A 22,650-nucleotide genomic window follows, 5' to 3' on the forward strand; every position below is an offset into this window, starting at 1 on the left:
GCTAGTCATAGGAGAGACCAAAAGAGGCTTTGTACCAAGAGCAGGCTTCCTGGGAATTAGGATTTGACCTGCTCCTTGGAGGAAGGGGCTGAACAGGTCAGAAGACAAGGAAAGGGTGTTGATGGCAAACAGTGCTAAGTGTGCTTTTAGTTTTTAAGACTGGAGCTGGGGTTACTTACCATGAAGTCGTGGAATATGGGACTGAGTAAATTCAGGGCCATATGACAGGAGATGCTGTAATTGAAGGATAATACATTTGATTTAGTAGGAATTAGAGCACATTTGCAGATGAATAGAAGGAAAAATTTTCAGATCACCCAATCTATGCTTGTGTTTTACACTTTCCCTCATTATTACCCAGAGTAAAATTAGGTCACTTAAAGAGAATCCCAGTACATCTTATTGAAAGTGTACACTCTTCGGCCAGTTAGGAAGTCAGCCTTTAAAAGAATTCACCATTTCTAACTAAATTCTTCAGTTCCTGAACTAAACAATAAGATCATCTAGTATTTCAGAAAGACCTATTTTATTCTGAGATACTCAGATGAATGTCAACTTCAAGGTGGTTCCAGCGCCACATTGATTATTACTAATTTGTAGACAGTTACTTCCTTGCTCCTAGGCTGGGAGCTGGTTTATAAGAGATGTTCGGGGTGTGTGCTCTTTCTCCACCCTTTTCCCCACCTGTTAATAACTTCACCCAGTGACTCTGCACAACACCCACAGAACCTCCTTGCACTGTTTTCTGAAGGATTGGGTGCATCTGTTTTCTGATTACACAGTTCTGAGGACAATACCACTGACCTGGCCCAGGGTAATTTCTCTCCTCTTTAGTACTTTGTCCCTCTTAATGGCTCCTTCCCCATTCAGGGGGCTCAATGACCCCTGTCCCCTCCATCCTGCTTTAAGCCCTATCCTGAAAGGATTGGATGAACAGTTTCACATGAATGCTTGTATATGTTCATGTGAGGATGAAGAGAAACCTAGGAAACTGAGATGCAAAAGAATGCGATTTCCCCTTTTCTAAGACCTTTTTTTCTCCCTTCAACCCAACACTCAGGAGGTGGGGTGCAGTTAAGGGGGGGGTTCCTTTTTCTTTTCCTTGGAATTTTCGCATTGTAACAATTAAATGTCTACTAGATTATAAATGGTCACTAAAAGTTAATATGTGATCCCTCCTAGGAAAACAGGTAGGAAATTATTTCTTTTTTTTTTTTTTTTTTTTTTTTTTTTTACAGGCAGAGTGGACAGTGAGAGAGAGAGAGACAGAGAGAAAGGTCTTCCTTTGCCGTTGGTTCACCCTCCAATGGCTGCCACGGCCGGCGTGCTGCGGCCGACGCAATGCGCTGATCTGAAGGCAGGAGCCAGGTGCTTCTCCTGGTCTCCCATGGGGTGCAGGGCCCAAGCACTTGGGCCATCCTCCACTGCACTCCCTGGCCACAGCAGAGAGCTGGCCTGGAAGAGGGGCAACCAGGACAGAATCCGGCGCCCCGACCGGGACTAGAACCCGGTGTGCCGGCGCCACTAGGCGGAGGATTAGTCTATTGAGCCGTGGCGCCGGCCTGGAAATTATTTCTAAATTAAGTGAAGTTCAGATAATGAGGGGTTTGAACATCAGTTGTTCAGAGGAAGCCCTGTACATGATGCTTCAAAAAGTTTGTGGAAAACAAAATCAAAAGATAACTTTGGGTAAAGAAATTTTGAAATCTACACACTTTTTATAATACCCATTTTCCATGGGCTTTTGAAGATCTCTCGTATCTTCAGGCCAGAGGGAGCTTTGCAAGATGAATACAAGGCTTTGCTAAGGGCTAGGATGTATCTTGCATGATGCTTCCACTGCTGACCATTCACTGTAGTCATCAGAAAGGTCAATATAGTTTAATGTTAATGTCATCTTTCCATGAACAGATAATATATGCACAAGGCACAGAATTCAAACCTTTAAACAGGTGACTGAATAAAAAGTAAGCCTCTCCTGGAGACCCTGTTTCTCCCTGGATGGGACGCTGTGATCAATTTCTCAAATGTTCTCTTTCTCAAAATAGTCTCTGCATTTTCAAAAATAGGGTTAGCATTATTTGAAGAGCACTTAGTGGTTCATTTGCTTATTTTTTCAAGGAAGTATCACATTAACATGGGCCAAAAATTAACAAATTTGAAAGGTAACAAATGAAAAGTCACACAGCTGTCCCTTCCCCACCTTCTGGGCTTCCACTTTCTATACCACCCTTCCCCACATGCCATCAGGAGCCACTTGTGTTACATTCTTGTGAGTTATCCCGGACTTTTTAAAGGCCTATACGATCAAATACCATATCTCCCCTGCTGCAGCCTCACAACACAAAGTGGTTCTTCAGGTTGGAATTCTATAAAGAAAACATAAAGAATTATTGGCAAAAGTAAAATATGCACTGATAAAATTAATTACATGTGGTTTATGAAACAGTTAACTTAGGCAAATGCATATATAACAAACTTCTAGATAATAAAATTTAACCGCGTAAGGTTTCTTTTCATCAGGATATTGTAATTCCCTGAAAGGCGGTTCCTCTTCCAGAGTATTTAAAAGTCAATACCACCAGGACCCCTACAAGTCAGGACAAAAACCCAACCAATCAGAATAACTGCCAACTATATACCATATAGATGCACTTGTACCTGGTACATGGTACCGATGTATCTTGCTGGCCAACAGGCCTGTTGCCCTTGGGTCAGCCTATGAAATTCTGGGTCAAGGTGATTTACCATCTATTTGCCCCTGAGGTTCTGCTTGCCATACACAAGGGTGGTGCTTGTAGATTATGGTGGCTTTGATGGGAAGAAGGAACTTCTGCCCCAAGTGCAATCATTTTGAAGGCACCTTTCTTTAGAAGGTTCCCTGTAACCTCCCTGGCTTCAGCAGCCTGGGTTTTATGTAACCATTGTACTTTCTCTCATGGATGGGCTGTTCTAGCCCATATACTATGCCTTGTAGGTTACTTCCCAGCTTAGGTATTTGGGAGACCAATCTGGAGCCATGCCTCAGCTTCTTTGGGTTCCATTGTTTCTTCTCTATGCTCTTCCCTCTCTGTGCAACCCTAAATGTCAAAGTACTGCTCTTCTATTTGGAGAGTCCTCAGAAACCTGAATATAGCCCTACCATACAACCCAGCCATCCCACTCCTTGGAATTTACCCAATGGAAATTAAACTGACAAATAAAAGAGCTGTCTGCATCTCAATGTTTATTGCAGCTCAATTCACAATAGCTAAGACCTGGAATCAACCTAAATGCCCATCAACAGTAGACTGGATAAAGAAATTATGGGATATGTACTCTATAGAATACTATACAGTAGTAAAAATAATGAAATCTGGTCATTTGCAACAAAATGGAGAAATCTGGAAAATATCATGCAGAGTGAAATAAGCCAGTTCCAAAGGGACAAATATCATATGTTCTCCCTGATCGGTGACAACTAACTGAGCACCTAAAAGGAAACCTGTTAAAGTGAAATGGACACTATGAGAGACAATGACTTGATCAGCCCTTGTCCTGACTGTCAAGGAACAGCTTACTACTTTATTCCTTTTAGTATTTTTTTGTTCTACTTAATACTATTGGTTGAACTCTTTACTTAACACACAATTATTCTTAGGTGTTTAAATTTAACTGAAAAGTGATCCCTCTTAAATGTAAGAGTGGGAATAAGAGAGGAAAGAGATGTACAGTTCGGCACTTGCTCAATTGGACTTGCCCCAAATGGTAGAGTTAGAAATGTGCCAGGGGATTCCAATTCAATCCCATCAAGGTGGCATGTACCAATGCCATCTCACTAGTCAAAGTGCTCAGTTTCAGTTCACAATTGATCATAATGATAGGTCTAAGAGTCAAAGGGATCACACAAACAAGACTAGTGTCTGCTAATACCAACTGATAGAATAAAAAAGGGAGAGAATGATCCAACATGGGAAGTGGGATACACAGCAGACTCATAGAATGGCAGATGTCCTAAACAGCACTCTGACCTCAGAATCGGCCCTTAAGGCATTTGGATCTGGCTAAAAAGCCCATGAGAGTTTCTCAGGCATGGAAAACCAAGACACTGTGGCAAAAAAAAAAAAAAAAATATTACCTAAATGAAAGATCTCTGGGAGTGAGATCCCAGTAGAAAGAACGGGCCATCAAAGAAGGAGGTACCTTTCTCTGAAGGGAGGAGAGAACTTCCACTTTGACTATGACCTTGTCTAAATAAGATCAGAGTTGGCAAACTCAAGAGGCTTCCATAGCCTTGGCAGCTCATGACAAGAGCCTCCAGAGATTACTGACGTCATAAATAAGAGTGTCAGTTGTTAAATCAACAACGGGAGTCACTGTGCACTTACTCCCCATGTAGTATCTCTGTCCTTAATGTGCTGTACTATGTGAATTAACAGTATAACTAGTACTCAAACAGTACTTCATACTTTGTGTTTTTGTGTGGGTGCAAACTGTTGAAATCTTTACTTAGTGTATACTAAATTGATCTTCTGTATTTAAAGATAATGGAAAATGAATCTTGATGTGAATGGGTTGGGAGAGGGAGCGGGAGATGGGAAGGTTGTAGGTGGGAGGGAAGTTATGGGGGAAAAAGCCACTATAATCCAAAATTTGTACACTTTAGAAATTTATATTTATTAAATAGAAGTTAAAAAAAACCAAAGTACTGCTCTTCCTTTCAAACCAAATCTAAGTATTCTGTGAAAATAACTCAGATCTTGCACTTCACAGTATTTCCTCCTTGATTCAACCATTTACTGCTGTTTATATTATGCCATCACAGTACACTCACTGTTATATTCCTGCTATAATTATATATATATATATATATATATATGTTTTCTCCACCATAAGACTATAAATTTTGTGACTTTGGTATTTATCTATAAAGTTCCATGGCATAGTTAGCAGGCTGCCTTGAATACAACAGTAGGATCTCAATAAATATTTTTAAACAAAATTGATTGTTTTATTTAATCCTTGTCCAATTGGTGATATGAGATATATGGGGAGAAAAGGGCTACTGAAAATCTCTTACCTCATGAGTCAAGGAATGAATGAAAGGAGAAAAGAAAAGAATGAAAGGGAAAGGACCAGGGAATGGAATGAAAGGGAAAGGAAGGGAAAACGTTCCATATGGAAATGCAGCAGGATGGTTAAGAACCCAGTTTCTGGCCTTAACATGACCAGGATTCAAATCCAGAGTCTGCACTTGTATTACTATGATCTCAGACAAGCTACTCTAGTTTTCCCAAATGTACAATAGGGTTTAGAATACTAGTGCCTACTTTGTGCTTAGCTAGTAGCTGGCAGAGGTGCATATTCCATCATAATTATTTCTAATAGTTTATATTAGGTGTCTCACTATCATCCATCCCTGTTTATACAATAGCAGCTGCAACCAAGAGCTCTTTCAACCAAGGCCCAGACCATTTCAACTCACAATATATATATATATTTTTTTGGACAGGCAGAGTGGACAGTGAGAGAGAGACAGAGAGAAAGGTCTTCCTTTGCCGCTGGTTCACCCTCCAATGGCCAGCGCACCGCGCTGATCCGATGGCAGGAGCCAGGTACTTCTCCTGGTCTCCATGGGGTGCAGGGCCCAAGGACTTGGGCCATCCTCCACTGCACTCCCTGGCCACAGCAGAGAGCTGGCCTGGAAGAGGGGCAACCAGGACAGAATCCGGCACCCCGACTGGGACTAGAACCCGGTTTGCCGGCACCGCAAGGCGGAGGATTAGCCTAGTGAGCTGTGGCGCCGGCCCAATATTGTTTGGAAGGAGGGAAATACAAAAGTCATTGCAAAACCCCAGTGAATCTTTTTTTTTTTAAAGATTTATTTATTTTTTGAAAGGCAGAGCTACAGAGAGCCAGAGGCAGAGACAGAGAGAGAGGTCTTCCATCCACTTGCTCACTCCACAAATGGCCACAATGGCCGAGTTGGGCCAATCCAAAGTCAGGAGCCAGGAGCTTCTTCTGGGTCTCCCACGTGGGTGTAGGGGCCCAAGCACTTGGGCCATCTTCCACTGCTTTCCCAGGCCATGGCAGAGAGCTGGATAGGAAGTGGAGCAGCCAGGACTAGAACCAGCGCCCATATGGGATGCCGGTGCTTCAGGCCAGGACGTTAACCCGCTGCACCACAGTGCCAGCCCCTACTACTAAAATTTGTATGGAACCACAAAAGATCCTGAATAGCCAAAGAAATCTTGAGCAAAAATAACAAAGCAGGAAGCATTACAGTACCCGATTTTAATATATGTTACAAACCTACAGTGGTTAAAACAGCATGATTTTGGCATAAAAGCAGATCCAGAGATCAATGGAACAGGTTAGAGATGATAGACGTGAATATGTTTATCTACAGCCAACTGATTTTTGATGAAGGTGCTAAGAACAGGCACTGGAAAAGAGATAGTCATTTTAATAAATGGTTCTGGGAAAACTGTATATACATACACAGTAGAATGAAACTAGACCTTTTCTTGTGCCATTTTGAAAAATCATCTCAAAATGGATTAAAGATCTAAATGTGAGACTAAATTTTGAGACTATTAGAAGAAAACATCAGGAAAACACACCAGGACCCTGGAATAGCAGGGATTTTTTTGGATTGGACCCCCCAAAACAAGGGAAATAAAAGCAAAAATAGGCAAATGGGATATCATCAAGCTAAAGAGCTGTTGTACAGCAAAGGAAACAATCAACAAAGTGAAGAGACAATCTACAGAACTGGAGAGAATGTCTGCAAACTATACATCTAATAGGTGATTAATACATAAAAACAACTCAGTAGTAAAAAGGAAAAAATCCAATTAAAAAACAAACGAAGATCTAAACATGTTTCTCAAAGGAAGGCATACAAGTGTCCAATAGGCACATGATAACTGCTCCAAATCACTAATTACCAGGAAAATACAAATCAAAACTACAATGAGATATCACCTCATTCCAGTAAGATTAGAGATGATCAAAAAGACAAAAGACCATGAGTGTTGGTAAGGATGTGGAGGAAAGAGAATCCTTGCACAGGGTTGGTAAGCATGTAATTAGTGGAACCATTGTGGAAAACAGGATGGAGGTTCCTCAAAAGACTAAAAATAGAACTACCATATGATCTAGCCATCCCCCTTCTGTACATATATCCAAGATAAATGAAGTCCTTCCGTCAAAGAAACATCTGTACTCCCATGTTTATTATTTCATTATTCATAAAAGCCAGGAAGGGACACAGCCTAAATGTCCATCAGCTGATAGGTGGATAAAGAAAATGTGGCACAAATACACAATGGAATTTTATGAGCCATAAAAAGAATGAAATTTTGTCAGTTTGCAGCAACATGGATGGAACTAGAGATCATCATGTTAAGTGAAATAAGCCAAACATAGGAATAAAATTATCATGTAATCTCACTGATTTGTAGAGTCTAAACAAAAAAAAATAGGTTATCTCATAGATGTTAAAAATATAATTATGGATTACCAGAGGATGGGGAAAGGAAAAGGAAATGGAGAGACTGCGAAAGGTTGACTGACAGGCAGTAGGTGATAGCTAGATAGAGACAAGTTCTGGGGTTCTATTGCACAGTAGGGTGAAGATAGATGATGTTAATTTACCACACATTTTTCTATTTAAAAAGCTAGATGGGGGATGGCACTGTGGTGTAGTGGTTAAAGCCCTGGCCTGAAGCGCTGGTATCCCACATGGGTGCCGGTTCTAGTCCCGGCTGCTCCTCTTACAATCCAGCTCTCTGCTGTGGCCTGGGAAAACAGTAGAAGATGGCTCAAGTCCTTCGGCCCCTGCACCTGCATGGGAGACCCAGAATAAGCTCTTGGCTCCTGGCTTCAGATCGGTGCAGCTCTGGCTGTTGCAACCATCTAGGGAGTGAACCAGCAGATGGAAAACCTCTCTCTCTGTCTCTACCTCTCTCTGTAACTGTCTTTCAAATAAATAAAGTAAATCTTTAAAAAAAAGATAAAAAGCTAGATGACAGGTTTTTTTGATGTTTTCACTATAAAGAAATGTTGAATGCTTAGGAGGATAAATGTATTTATCCTGATTGGATATTACATGATGTATACATGTAATGAAATAATGATGTATACATGTAATGTATACATTTAATACCCCATAAATCTGTACAATTTTTGTATGTTGAATGTTTTAATAAAAATTTTAGTGTAATTTTAAAAATTTGGCCAATTATCTCAATGGGCAATTGAGCTAAAATATTAGAAAGAGAAGTCTTCCAACATGAAGCAAATAGGAGGACTCAGATGACAAGAAGATGGGAATTTTACAATTTCTCAGGCAAATTTTATAGACAGACTGCAAACATCATAAAGCCTCACCAAAGTTCAGGAAGCAGAGAGTTAACAACTGGAAATTGCTTGTCAGTAGTACTGGAAATTTCCATTGCTTGCTATGCTGTGAAAAGGGTTATGCAGCAGGAAAGTGGTGGTGGTGGTGGGGGGAGTGTGTGTGTGTGTGTGTGTGTGTGTTGCAATGCTGTGTCATGTTCTGTTTTCCTTCCAGCTTTCTTTGTCTTCAGAATTCTCTAGAAACACCAGGGAGCTCTCTCCTGGCTTGTTTATTGTATAATCAATGTTCTGCCCTCTCTACATGGCCCTCTTCCCACTATTTGACCTACTAATATCCCTGCTGCAAAAGCATTATTGATATTTGTTGATGAAACAGCTGTTTAGAAAAGCACAATAAAAATAGATATTGACTTGTATAAAAAGTTCATTGGACAGTTTATGGAGAATGATAGAAGTTTAAATCCTTAGAGACCCTAGACAGCACTTTTTCTAAAAAATTATACTTCATGAAATTGAAGCATAGAGAAGAAAGCAATGTTTCCAAAGTCCCAAAGGTTTTTTGAAAGTTTGGTTTCAAGGCTAACAATGTATGGTCAGCTACATAAAGGACAGAAATAAAGCGGTTACCCACTGTAGTCATGGCCTGCAAGTTACCACACAGCACAGGCCTTTTCTTTAGGGAGTCATATTTGGGGAACAAAAATCACAACATGGTATATTTAAATGCTATTTGTGAAGCAGAGCCACTAAAATAAACAGTTCAGATTTAAATATCAAAGGGTAGATCTGCTTTTGCCCTAGGAACATGCATATACCGGCGGGTGTTCCAACTGATGCGGTGTGACCAAGAGTGGGAAAATATGCGCCCTGGCATTCCCAGCCCAACTGTGGAGTCTAAGTGTGGTCAAAGGGGAAAGAATTATAGAGGAAGAGAGGCAAAAGGTGCCTGCTTTATCTGCTGGTGCCGCTGGGGGATTTCTTGAAGTGTCAGAAGACTTTTATCCTTTTCTTTCTAGGGAATTACTATGCAAACTATCTTCTGGGCCTTTTCACATTGCTCTGGGAATGTGGCTCCCTGCACTTACAGAGGAGGCCAGCTTTCCTGGTAGGGGTTTTTCAGGGCCAGCCTTGCCAGGGCAGTGCACAGAGCCTGCTGGAAGCACATTCTAGATAGTTATTCCAGGGTGAGGAGTAAGATTCCATCTGTTGCCACCAGCATTCCTGCTTCCTTCCAAATCAAGTCAGGATTATCAGCTGAATAGCAGAAAATGGCTGTGATCTGGAATTGTCCATGGATCCGTGTAGGGACTTTTTCAAGATCTTCCCAGGTCTCTCCTCACGACCGAAGAAAAAATAACTCCTCTCCCCCATCATCCCAGGATACCTCTCATCACAGACTTACTTCCTGCGCCCGAGTTCATCTCAAATGTCCAGGGAAAAGCTGGCACTCAGAGAGGTGAGGTGACTAAGTAAAAAGTCAGTATTTGGGTGTGGATTTTTAACCTGGATGTGAGTGTTTTTGTCTTTTTTTTTTTTTCCTCTTATTTTTGCTTTGCTTTGTTTTGTTTCTGTTCCCCAGAGTAGTTCTTAGCCTTCAGGAAAGAGTCTATTGGGTCAGCCCTTGTGGGTGAAGAGAGGAGAGAGATGTCTGTGGTTGGACAAAGCAGGGACAATTTTTTGTCACTGGGGCATTAGAAAAATTATTTCAGCCCAAGCAATAGTCAGTTACAGCAAAACAAAAATTAAGTTTGCCTCCTGATAGCCTGTTTTTCCTGAAGGAATTGGGTTCTAGTCCCCTCATGGGGTGTTTCTGAAGGAAACTGGACAGTTTGGTGATCCCAAACTCTCCGGAAACACTTTCTTAACACCAATGTCCTAACCAATTTTTACAAAAGCCACATTTAGCATGGATATGGATGGATCAGTGCACTCCATATCAAGATTATTTCTGCTGGTGATAGAAACCTCAATCAAACCAGAATTAGCACAAAAGGGGTTTATTGGTACACTCAACTGCAAAGAAGGGCCTCAAAAATGAGTGGACCAAGGATTCAGACAATATTTTCACCTCTCTGCTCTGTTTCTGTCTGGATCAGTCTCATTCTCTCCTACCAAACACGGGCTCCCTCTACTGGCAGGATAGGAGAAAGCCTCCACAGACCGTTGCAGATTTATCGGAGGAGCAAAGGGAGAGCCACCATCCTCCAGTGTCTTACTCCAAACCTCATGAAAGGGAGTTGACTGGCTCTGTTTTGGGTTAGATGCCCAGCCTGTGAACCAATCACCACAACCAGTTCCATGGGCCAGACTTGGGAGGTGTGCTTGCTTATTGGAATGTAGATTTTTACAGCAGTCGAGTTTCTAGCAGCAAGGACGCGCAGACTGGGGACTTTCAGTATAGCTCATTCACAGGACTACTTACAGTAGCCTGACAGTGTTTATGGAAGCTAACCTGGAGTGGTGCAGTATCCCACCTTGAAGCCAGAAGGGTGTAGGAGAAGAGGAAGAGGAAAGTAGCCACATTTAAAGTCTTCCTGATGGAAGATGTGCTCCTCAATGGGAGAACACAGTCAGCTGTCCCAAAGCTGGTAGAGATGTCGCCCAGGGAAAAAGATCCCTATCTCAATCTCCTTCCTTCCTCCTATCTCCACCCATCCCCTCCCCACCATGGCCAAACCAAAGGTGGAAATCAAAAGAAATGGGACCTCTAGATGCAACCATGCAGGCCAGGCAGGTAAAGAAAGTGTCTGGAAGGTGGAATCTAGAATACCTTTTTTTTTCTTTCTTTTTATTTTATTTTATTTTTTACAGGCAGAGAATACCTTTAATACAGGCCTACAACTGGCACCCCAACGTGACCATCTAGATTCTGCAAGTGAAGCCTTGCCAAGGAAAAGTAGGTCGCTGCCACCATACGATGGCAGAGAAGAGGTGCTGAGCGTTGCAACATAGAAAAAGTCTGTCATGGGTGCTGAGGGAAGGAGCCTGTGCCCAGGGGCTATGAAAGATAATGTGACAGGCTGAGTGAAAGCTTTGGTGTCCAAACCCCATCACAGACATCCACAGGACCAGGAGACCTGGCTCTGTTACCATACTTGGTCCATTGTAGCCAACCAAGGTCTCGCTCTCCTTTCAATGGCCACCCACTCCTTTCAGGAACCTCTCTACACACTGCCATTTTCTCCATGCATTGCTGTCCTTATTGTATGTATCTTATTTGTATGTATCTTAAATCCACAACTATATTTGAAACTGGTGTCTAGCCTAGAGATTTATATTAAATAGATGTTCAATAAAAGTTTGGTGATGGGGAAGGCATTTGGCTCAGCAGTTAATATGCCCATATCACATATTGAAATGCCTGGTTTGAGTCCTGGCTGCTCTGCTTCCAATCCAGTTTCCTACTAATGTGCCTCCTGGGAGGTAGCAGATGATGTCTCAAGTACTTGGATCTCTGCCATCCATGTGGGAGACCAGGATGAAGTTCTAGGCTCCCAGCTTCGACCTGGCTCATTCCTGGTTGTTGTGGGTCTTTGAAGAGCGAACCAGCAGATGAAAGATCTCTCTGTCTCTCTGCCTTCCAAATAAAATGAAAGTAAGCAAATTAAAAAGAAATTTAAGTTTGGTGACAAAAACATATGGACACTATATAGAGGGTGTGACTTTTTCTCACTCCTTTAAGATCTCTGTCTCTATATGTTTTCATTAAATAAATACAGGAGACAGACAATAAAGTGGATCTAGTTTGAGGACTGGTAAAATGACACATTTAAAAATCTAAAACCAGAACGATGTCTTGGGCATCAGGAGACCAAGGAAGTGGCCCAGCCCCAGTAACCTGTATGGCAGCATGGCCTGTCATCCAGTCTTTCCTGGACTTGAATTCTCTTCGCTACTAGCTAGGGCACTTTGGTGACATCAATGTCAGCACTGTTGATGTTTTGGGCTGCTTAATTCTTGTGGGAAAGAGGACTGTGCTGTTGCATCGTAAGTTGGTTAGCAGTGTTCCTATCCACTAGCTGCCAACAGCAGTCTCTGCCCACTTTTCCCAAATGTGACAACCACAAGTGTCTCTAGACATTGCCAAATATTCCCTGGTCAAAAATCAACACCCCCTTCCCAGTTGAGGACCTCTAAGCTGATGGTCTCTGTACCACTTAAGAGACAGGCTTGGCTTCATGTTTCAAAGACTGAGAACAACAAGGACTAACACAAGACAGAAATTTATTTTTCTCTTATATCAAGGTCAAAGCTGTAAGGTAGTAGTTCTTTACCAAGTTATCCAGGGCCCAAACCTCTTTTACCTTGTTGTTTTACATCCATAAAGTATTCCCTTTGTTGTTCTGCCATTACCTGCACATGCCAGTGAGAAGGATGGAAGAAAGGAGAAAAGGAAAAGGAGGGTTGTGTCTCTTCTTAAAGGTGTGACCTGTAGTAACCATTTGTAACCACAGTCATCACATAGGCTAGAACTTAGACATATGGGCATACCTAGCAACAAGGGAGTCTGGCAAATGTGATATTTCTCTTCTTTTTTTTTTTTTTTTTTTAATGTTGTTTATTTGAAAGACAAGAGTTACAGAGAGAAGAGGAGAGATAGAGATCTTCCATTCACTGGTTAGCTCTTCAAATGGCCACGATAGCCAGAGCTGGGCCAGAGTGAAGCCAGGAGCCAGGAGCTTCTTCTAGGTTTCCCACGTGGGTGCATGGACCCAAGGGTTTGGGCCGTCTTCCTCTGCTTTCCCAGGCACATTAGCAGGGAGCTGGATTGGAACTGAAGCAGCCAGGACTCAAACTGGTGCCCATATGGGATGCTGGCACTGCAGGCAGCAGCTTTACCTGCAGCGCCACAACACCAGCCCCGGAAATGTCTCCCTTATGGGCTGTCATAAGCACAGCTGAAGTCATTAAAATCACGACTGTTCTTTTCCCACTGTTTTTGGTTCTTATGTTTCGAATGGTAGGGAAAATGTGTGGGAAACATTTCCTTGGCTGCCTTGCATAGGAAGGAAGCAAGAATTCAGTTCCCTCTGGGCTCTTTATTCCCTTCCTGTCCTCTGACCATCAGAGACCCCAAAGCCCAGTGTCTGTGTCTTAGAATTCCATCAGCCTTACAGCTCTGCCAGAATGTTCAGAGGTGCTCGAATGCATCCTGAGAATACCCTCTGAGGGTCAACTCTCATTTTCTTAGTAGTTACAGAGAAAGCTGCCTCATTGTCAAAGGCTCTGAGTTGTGCTTGAAGAGGCTTTGTGAGAAGACTGAGGGAAGAGATAGGAAGGTCAAGGTGAGCCCTGAAGAGTGAGAGATTCTGCTCAGAACTGGACACCTTCTGCAGACCGTGGAGGGAGCAGACAGAAGCTTTGCCTCTGGGACTGTTTATTCATTGAGTTAATTTTTATTAAACAAATTAATTTGCTTGCTTTTCTCTTCTACACTGGGGGATTGTGTATGGGAAACTCTTGCTCCTCTGTGAGCTAATAACAGTGTGGTAGAGATAAGGTTAATATACTCAGGATGCAGTATGTTAGAGTACTTATTATAGTTGTAGTTTATTCTTTATGTAATTACCTAATTACATGATATATAATTGCCTATTATAATATAATTAACTTATGTCATTTTTCCCAGAGAAGTTTCAAATAAGAAAAGCATAAACTGGAAAAAACTAAGAACACTCCATAACTCAGTTTAGGGAAAAAATATGCTGGATTGAATTGCACTTGGTTCCTCTCCCATAAAGCCAGGAAAGATGAGGTTGTGCTTTTGTCTGTTATACAACTGAATGAACCTCTTCTGTCAGTTTGTTCATTCTCAGCACTGAATTCCTTATGCTTTTTTGGGTAGACTATGGTGGCCATGACAATATTTTTAAGCTTTAATTGTAGAAAAGTACACAAATATATCAATGAACTATTCACTCATCTGTCCATCCAGGCCAAAAAAATAGAACATCTACCACTGCTTGAAGCCCCTCCTCTGTACCAACCCAATTATTACTCCAGTTCTCCTTCAAAGGATACAATTTTAACTCAATGATATAGCTTTATTTTTCCTATTTTTGAACTTCATGTAAGTACAATCATGCATTTTAAGATAATTATTTTTAAAAATAAAAATTGGTTATACTGTCAATAAATCAGGATATTTGAACTAGAGATGGCTTCAAAATCTAGTCTTTCTGGAGTATTCTTAGTCTAGGACATTTCATTCTCAAGTCAGAGGAAAGGAAAAAAAGAAATGGCAGAACCACTCAGGGGCTATTCAAACTATGATTGGGACCTGACATATGTAATTTCTGCTTGTGATTATAAAAGCAAGCTACTTGGCCAAGCTTGACATTAGTCCTTTCTTTTTTTTATTCATTTTTTATTTTTTGAGAGGAGGCAGAGTGGACAGTGAGAGAGAGAGAGAGACAGAGAGAAAGGTCTTCCTTTTGCTGTTGGTTCACCCTCCAATGGCCACCGCGGCTGGCGCTCTGCGACCAGTGCACCACGCTGATCCGATGGCAGGAGCCAGGTACTTATCCTGGTCTCCCATGGGGTGCAGGGCCCAAGTACTTGGGCCATCCTCCACTGCACTCCTGGGCCACAGCAGAGAGCTGGCCTGGAAGAGGGGCAACCAGAACAGAATCCGGTGCCCCGACCGGGACTAGAACCCAGTGTGCCTGTGCCGCAAGGCAGAGGATTAGCCTAGTGAGCCGCGGCGCCGGCTGACATTAGTCCTTTCTAAAAAGGGCAAATCATTTTGAACAATATTGTAGACAATTATAGAGGTGATTTTCAAATGAGGATCAGTCAGAAATTATAATATGAAAACTGAACTAATTCCTCCAAATGCAATACACATAGTAAGAACCTATCCATTTGTAATAAGTCATTCATTTAAGAAAACCTACTGAAAAATTAAACATTCATGTCTTGGATATGTTGGAAGCTCTACAGTCCTTATAAGAATAATGATTTCTATAGGAAACATCTTTTATTCAATGCAATAGATTTCCAGTAAATTCTTTGTTTTCTGGGAGAGTTTGAAGAATTCTGAGGGCACAACTCAGACAAAAGGAAAAGCCATCATCTAATCTGTGCTTTGTACTGAAAACCCTCTGCTTCTCACCTGCATTTTCACATCTCTTCTCTTCTATAATTCTCCACTGTTTGGACTCCTCTGTGAGGATATAAATTATCCCTATTTATAGAAAATAAGTCATCTATGATGTGTTTTTTAGAAATCCCACAGTGTCTTCCTTGCTGACAACATCAGTCCTGCCTTCACACTGAGAATACATAAAGACAATTCCCTTTCTTTTTTTTTTTTTTTATCTTTTATTTAATGAATATAAATTTCCAAAGTACGACTCATGTGTTACAATGGCTTCCCCCCCCATACCGTCCCTCCCACCCACAACCCCCCCCCTTCCCACTCCCTCTCCCCCTCCATTCACGTCAAGATTCATTTTCGATTATCTTAATATACAGAAGATCAGCCTAGCATACCTTAAGTAAGTATTTCAACAGTTTGCTCCCACACAGAAACATTAAGTGAAAAATAATAGATGATTTTTTTTAAATGATGATGAAATCAGATCAGACCTATTGTCACGTTTAATCCCAGTGAGAGTCAAGTTGGGAGACAATTCCCTTTCTTTAGACTGTTCTTAGCCACAAAGTTTCTTTCTTTAAACAATACTTTGTTAGTCTGTAGAATTTGTTCCATAAAAATACTTTGGTTCTCTTTGAAATAAGCACGCATTTTTCACCTCATTTACTTGGATTATTTATCTTGAGAGTAAATCAGGGGGCTGGCGCTGTGGCGTAGTGGGTGGGGCTGCCACCTGCAGTACTGGCATCCCACGTGGGCACTGGTTCAAGTCCTGGCTGCTCCACTTCGGATCCAGCTCTCTGCTGTGGCCTGGGAGGGCAGTGGAGGATGGCCCAAGTCTTTGGGCCCCTGCACTCATGTGGGAGACCCAGAGGAGGCTCCTGGCTCCTGGCTTTGGATTGGAGCAGCTCCAGCCATTGTGGCCAATTGGGGAGTGAACCAACAGATGGAGGATCCCCCCACCCCCACCCCGCAACTCTTTCAAATAAAATAAATAAAACTTTTAAAAAAAGAAGAAAATAAATTAGCAGATTTGTTAGGCTGGGAGGCAAACCAGCAGTGAATGAATTTCATTGTTCAGAAATGCAAGTCTGACACCTTCTGGAAAATATGTAACTGTGCACTCACCAACAGTTTCCTTGGTCTGATATTTACAAGGCTGTCGAAGACAGCACAGTGAGTCCTAAGAACCTTGTTCCATAAAAGGGGTTTCTGGTCTGAGTGGGATTCATAGTTATATAAAATTAGGAAGGAAATCATGCACTTGTATTTCCATTTGTGTTAGCATTTTCTACAATTATGAATATAACTATAGTTAGTATTTTTAAAGTATGTATTATCATTGCATTTACAAGGCTTTATTTATTTATTTGAGAGGTAGAGTTACAGACAGTGAGAGACAGGGAGAAAGGTCTTCTTTCTGCTGGTTCACTCCCCAAATGGCTGCAATGGTGGGAGCTGCACTGATTTGAAGCCAGGAGCCAGTTGCTTCCTCCAGGTCTCCCTCAAGGGTACAGGGGTCCAAAGACTTGGGCCATCCTCCACTGTTTTCCTAGGCCATAGCAGAGAGCTGGATTGGAAGAGGAGTAGCCAGTATTCAAACCAGTGTCCATACTGGATGCCGGCACCCCAGGCGGAGGATTAACCCATTGTGCCACAGTGTTGGCCCCTATAGTTAGTATTAACGATGATAATTGAAGAATGGGATGGGGGAGGGAGCGGGAGATGGGATGGTTGCAGGTGAGAGGGAGGTTATGGGGGGGAAAAGCCACTATAATTCAAAAGTTGTACTTTGGAAATTTATATTTATTATATAAAAGTTAAAAAAAAAAAAAAAACAATGATGTCAGGGCCGGCGCCATGGTGCAGTAGTTTAATCCTCCAGCTGCAGCGCCAGCATCCCATGTGGGCACCGGTTCTAGTCCTGGCTGCTCCTCTTCCAATCCAGCTCTCTGCTATGGCCTGGGAAAACAGTAGAAGATGGCCCAAGACCTGGAAGAAGCTCCTGGCTCCTGGCTTCAGATCAGCGCAGCTCCAGCTGTTGTGGCCATTTGGGGAGTGAACCAACGGAAGGAAGGCCTTTCCCTCTGTCTCTCCCTCTCACTTTCTGTAACTCTACCTCTCAAATAAATAAATAAAAAATCTTAAAAAAAATGATGTCAACAGCTTGTTACAGATTTTTGAACACATTATACTTACTGCATAAATTAGAAAATATTGTTTAAATTTCTAATTATTTTGAAACACCAATGGGCCCATCACCAGATCTTGTTATTTAGTGTATTAGTAAATAAATCCATATGTTAATATTTCACACGCTTGCATGTTAAATATTTTTTTTTACTATTTTAATGTAATTGCCATCTTTTGAGATTCTATGTTATTTAACACATTTAAAGGCTGTTTTGAGAAGGTGTTTATTGTTTTCCACCAGACATCTAAAGGTTTATGGTATCAAAAAGATGAAGAGTGCTTGCTCCATATTCATTCTGAAGGAGGGTGAAGAAGACAAAAGAATGGGCCTGTGCCGCGGCTCACTAGGCTAATCCTCCGCCTTGCGGCGCTGGCACACCGGGTTCTAGTCCCGGTCAGGGCGCCCGATTCTGTCCCTGTTGCCCCTCTTCCAGGCCAGCTCTCTGCTGTGGCCCAGGAGTGCAGTGGAGGATGGCCCAAGTGCTTGGGCCCTGCACCCCATGGGAGACCAGGAGAAGTACCTGACTCCTGCCATTGGATCAGCGTGGTGCGCTGGCCGCAGCGCACCGGCCGCAGCAGCCATTGGAGGGTGAACCAACAGCAAAAGGAAGACCTTTCTCTCTGTCTCTCTCTCTCACTGTCCACTCTGCCTGTCAAAAATAAAAATAAAAAAAGACAAAAGAATAAGTAGAACTACTCCTTTGTCTCACTAAAATAATGAATTTTACTTCTTGTGTATAGGATTAAATTGCAAGAGTTTCTTTTCCATAAAAGAATGTTTTCATGTCATATTGACCATTGATGTACAAAACTTGTCTTTTTCTTCTTATGAAACTAGACTCCAAAACTGTGTCAAGGAAACTGCTCCCTCATCCCTCGCCACCACTCCCTGAGCACATACACACAAAGTAGTGTACAAATATGTTCAGTTCTCTAAATAAATCTTTTTAACTATGAACTTTTTTTCTATTATTTTTTAGAATTTTATGTGTTTATATGAGAAATAGAGACAGAGCAGCTATCCCCTGGCTATCTCCCCAGGTGCCCAGAAGCTGGGAACACAATCCAGGTCTCACACAGGCGGCAGGGACCCAAGCACTTGAGCCATCACCTGCTGTCTTCCAGAGTGCACATTAGCAGGAAGCTGGGGTTGGGAGCGGAGCTGGGACTCTAACCCAGGCACTGCAGTATGGGATGAGGACATCCCAAGCAGTGTCTTAACCACTAGACAAAGGCCCACCCCTGTTTTTTGGTTTTTATATCAAGCAATAGTTTCTGAATACAGAATTGCAATTGAAAAGGAAGTAAGAAGAGAAGATTGTAGCCATTTTTCAAGTGTTCATTCAAATGCTCCTGTATTAGAAGCATCAGATTTGCTTGAGCTCCACAGTGTCCCTGACCAACCAAAGAGCAACCGTTCAGCCGAGTCGGGCGTGTGGAGCTCTTCATTTTAACAGAATGGACTGGAGAGTGGGCTCTAAGAGCACGCGTATGCTCCACCGGAGCACAAAATTAACCAGTGGGAAGCAAAAATAAACTAGTAAAGCTCCTGTTAATGTTTATCTAGCATTTGAAAAAAAATGAACTTTACCAATATCTCACAGGTGGCTTCACTCTGTCTATGTCAGAAGGTCAAGCTCAGATAGGGATGTGATGGGTCCTGTGGGAGGAGGGGGAGTCTCACAAAGCACTGGAGTTGACTCCTTATCTTCATCTGCTGTGGGGCTGCTCAGGCACTTGATGTTTTCATGTACCAGGTAAGGGCTTCATAAATAACAACACCTGGTTTTAACTCAACTAGCCCTCACAAAATGGCCTTCCACATGGAACTGTGGGTGGAAGATAATATTTGCAATGATCCAATCTCATAACTGCTAGCAGAAATCCACTATTCCTCATCTGGCCTCTCCAGAAACAATGCAGAGAAAACCATGACAATCTCATGACATCTGATATTGAAATGGATCCTCAAGAATTGAAATTATTGAGACATTTAATATACAGATTCATAAAGTATTATTAATGATGACTTTGCCTCTTGTGTATGTTATGCCTTGAGAAACTAGCTAATAGTAGTAATGCATGTATGTAATTAGTTAATAGTAGTAGTACATGTACATATTATATACAAGTTCAAAAATTACTTACTAATAATAATGTGTGATCAAATGAATTTGAATATCACTTTAATCAGTTCCAAGATGGACAACATGGGAAAAAATAGGCCTATTGTTAATTCAAGAATCGTTAGAAGAGAGTACTGTGTTGGCCAAAGTAAACACAATGGCAATGTGGGAAAACGAGACGATGTTGTTCGTTGAAGTGGATATTGGAATATTGCGGACTGTGTATATTTACTCATCTCTGCCTGTTCCCACAGACACCCTGTGTACTTCATGCAGGCAAAAACTGTGCCCATTAGTCTTATATCCCAAGTTGCTAGTCCCCTACCTGGTATCTGTAGGCACTCAAAACAGAACTAAGGAAATATGGTTTGTAGGATAGCTTTACTTTGCCCCGTAGTATTTCCAAGGGATGCGTAGTTACTCCAAGCTGGAAGGGTATGTTATGTTTCTGGCAGAATTTAAATGACAGCTCAAGAGCCTGATGTGACGGTAAGCATCAACTCCTGGGGAAAGGTGGAAGCCCCTTCCTGCTCTGGGCTCCGTTAGCCTGTGTGTGTTTACTGTATTTCAGCAAATGGACTTGTATGCCCTGTTGGTATTTCTGGTTGTCTCACACTATTAGTTAGGGAGCCCACGGAGAGGAGACACATGATCTTACTCATTCTTATGTTCCTGATGCCTAGAGCAATGCCGGACACAGAAGAAAGGGGCAGGAAGCAATTACATATGAGCATCTGCTCAGTGCCAGGCATTTAACGTGTATTATCTGTTTGATTGTCACATTAACTTTATGAAGGATAAATCACCCTTCTAGGTCACACCATAAGTGATCCAGGATCTGAGTCCAGGCTTGATTCTAAGCCCAGGTTCCTTTCTACCACCCCATATTATATCAATTAATGTACAGTACATAAAGTAGTTGATCAACTAACTCAGACCCTTAATCATGGCTCTCAAATGATATAATGCCTATTGCCACACATTGGAGCCCACTTACTTTTTAAGAGCTTTTATAATTAATGTCCTTTCAATGAATTAAATTTTAATTCCGAAAACTTCCACACTACTGCTTATTTTTCTCTGGGCCCATGTAGGGTAACTAAATCCTTCCATAAAATCAGCTCTTAGCTTATGAAGACAATCATTGTGTGTATCCCTTTCATCAAGTAGTCCTTTACCCATGCTGTAATGATCAACTTACTTGTAGGAAGCAGAAAGGATCTGCAATAGGCATTATATCATTTGAGAGCCATGATTAAGGGTCTGAGTTAGTTGATCAACTACTTTATGTACTGTACATTAATTGATATAATATGGGGTGGTAGAAAGGAACCTGGGCTTAGAATCAAGCCTGGACTCAGATCCTGGATCACTTATGGTGTGACCTAGAAGGGTGATTTATCCTTCGTAAAGTTAATGTGACAGTCAAACAGATATTACACATCAAGTGCCTGATCTTAATCTTTCAAGCCAGAAGGCCCATAGACTATACTAAAATGGGATGCCTTTCTGGTATTCTATTAAGCAACAAAGCATGGTAGTGAAATCCTCTGGCCCCTGCTTATTTCCTTGTAAATGTTCTCTGTGGCTGGTAACTATGACCTGCAAGCCTGAGGGAGGTCAGTGATTCACAGTCTGGGGGTGTGGATGGGGATTCTGGGTGGGCCCAATAGGAGAATCTGTATTAGCTTTTCTTCAAGGGCAATCAAGAAGCACCTGGCTGGTGCCACGGCTTAATAGGCTAATCCTCCACCTGCAGCACCAGCACCCCCGGGTTCTAGTCCCGGTCGGGGCAACAAATTCTGTCCCGGTTGCTCCTCTTCCAGTGCAGCTGTCTGCTGTGGCCAGGGAGTGCAGTGGAGGATGGCCCAAGTGCTTCGGCCCTGCACCCCATGGGAGACCAGGAGAAGCACCTGGCTCCTGGCTTCAGATCAGCGCGGTGCACCAGCCGCAGTGCGCTGGCCGCAGCAGCCACTGGGGAGTGAACCAACGGCAAAGGAAGACCTTTCTCTCTGTCTCTCTCTCTCTCACTGTCCACTCTGTCTGTCAAAAAAAAAAAAAAAAAAAAAGAAGCACCTGTACCAGAGTCAGTGGAATTCCACAAAAGGCAAATCTTCTAGGTCAGAATTTCTAGGATAACACCACAGATCCTTACTTTTTAATGAGTCTTCTCTCCATCAATGATTCTGAAATGTACTAGAGCTTGGGAGCCTCTGAATTAAAATAGGCCATGTTTAAATGAGTTGCCATAAATGAAATCCGCAATGGTGGATGTCAACTGGAGTCAGTCCACACAAATGAGAATTTTAAAAGAAGTGGGGCTGCCAATATTTATGTAATATAACAAAAGTAAAAAATCTTCAAGGGAGTTAGTGGTAGTCACATATAGACCATGATGAAAAATGGGATCCTGTAGTTAACAGGGCTGGTCTACACTTCCCTAGTGGGCACTTATACCTGCTCTTTTGAAAGGTGCTGAAACTTCTTGAGTGGGGCTCTGCAGTGGCACTTACAAAGGAGGGTCTTGGGCCCTATTTTGCAGCCAGCAGATTTTGTTTGATTTGGAAGAGCTTGCAGATGGATGGACAAGGGGATCCTTGTGTTAGTCTGGATGCATCTGAGGCTGTGTTGACAAGGGGCAAAGGGATCTCGACAAACTGTGTCTCATGGTGTTTTCACTGAAATGATGTGTGTTGATTCTATCTCTGAAGGATTTCTGAAATAAAACAACCATCTTCCCCACCCCAATCCCTTTATCAAAAGAAAGGATATTTTTATATAAATTGAATAAACTCTGAAGTATCTTATGACTTAGGTGCATTCAGAAAGCATGGTTCATGAACCAAAAGTGATTAAAAGAAATTCCATTTTTCACTTGTGCTTTTAAAG

At 42.0% G+C, this 22,650-nt stretch overlaps 2 long non-coding RNA genes across 2 annotated transcripts in view; one reads left to right on the forward strand and one right to left on the reverse strand.

Annotated features, from left to right (window-relative positions):
* The window catches only part of LOC127492830 (uncharacterized), a 134,494-nt gene extending 119,921 nt beyond the window's left edge, over positions 1-14,573 (forward strand). The window contains exon 6 of the long non-coding RNA XR_011382006.1: positions 14,279-14,573. This is a non-coding gene — a long non-coding RNA (uncharacterized lncRNA). The remainder of the gene's footprint in view (positions 1-14,278) is intronic.
* The window catches only part of LOC103349605 (uncharacterized), a 29,553-nt gene that overhangs the window by 2,546 nt on the left and 4,357 nt on the right, over positions 1-22,650 (reverse strand). The window contains exons 2-3 of the long non-coding RNA XR_001794108.3: positions 2,316-2,369; positions 180-234 (exon numbers count right to left, since the gene is read on the reverse strand). This is a non-coding gene — a long non-coding RNA (uncharacterized lncRNA). The remainder of the gene's footprint in view (positions 1-179; positions 235-2,315; positions 2,370-22,650) is intronic.

The sequence above is a fragment of the Oryctolagus cuniculus genome, chromosome 14 (genome assembly GCF_964237555.1).
Source record: "Oryctolagus cuniculus chromosome 14, mOryCun1.1, whole genome shotgun sequence".
Lineage (NCBI taxonomy): Eukaryota > Metazoa > Chordata > Mammalia > Lagomorpha > Leporidae > Oryctolagus > Oryctolagus cuniculus.